Raw genomic sequence first — 384 nt, forward strand, 5'->3', positions numbered from 1 at the left:
CGCCGCCGCCGCGTCCGGGGAGAAGCCGCGCCCGCCCGCAGAGCTCGGCGGCACGCGCGCTGCGGACCCCTGGGGTGGAGAGGGGACTGCGCCCGGGCTCGCGGCCCACGCTGGCCGGGAGTGTCCTCCGACTCGGGAGGACCCGAGAGCCACGATCCTGGGGGCGGCGGGGGGGACACCCGCCCTGGCCGGAGCCCCGGGACTCCATCCCCCGACTCGCCTGGCTGGGGCCGGTCCCGGGCCCCCCTCTCCCTCCGGACCCGGCCCTGCGCCCTCCCTCCCTCCCTCCCCGGTGGCCCGGATCCCCCCGCCTGGGTTCGGCCGCCCGCGTGTCCCGGCAGCGCCCCGCGCAGGGCTCTGGTGGCCCCGGGCACTGCGGCGAGG

Source organism: Rhinopithecus bieti, unplaced genomic scaffold, assembly GCF_001698545.2.
Source record: "Rhinopithecus bieti isolate Rb0 unplaced genomic scaffold, ASM169854v2 scaffold_24263, whole genome shotgun sequence".
Taxonomy (NCBI): Eukaryota; Metazoa; Chordata; class Mammalia; order Primates; family Cercopithecidae; genus Rhinopithecus; species Rhinopithecus bieti.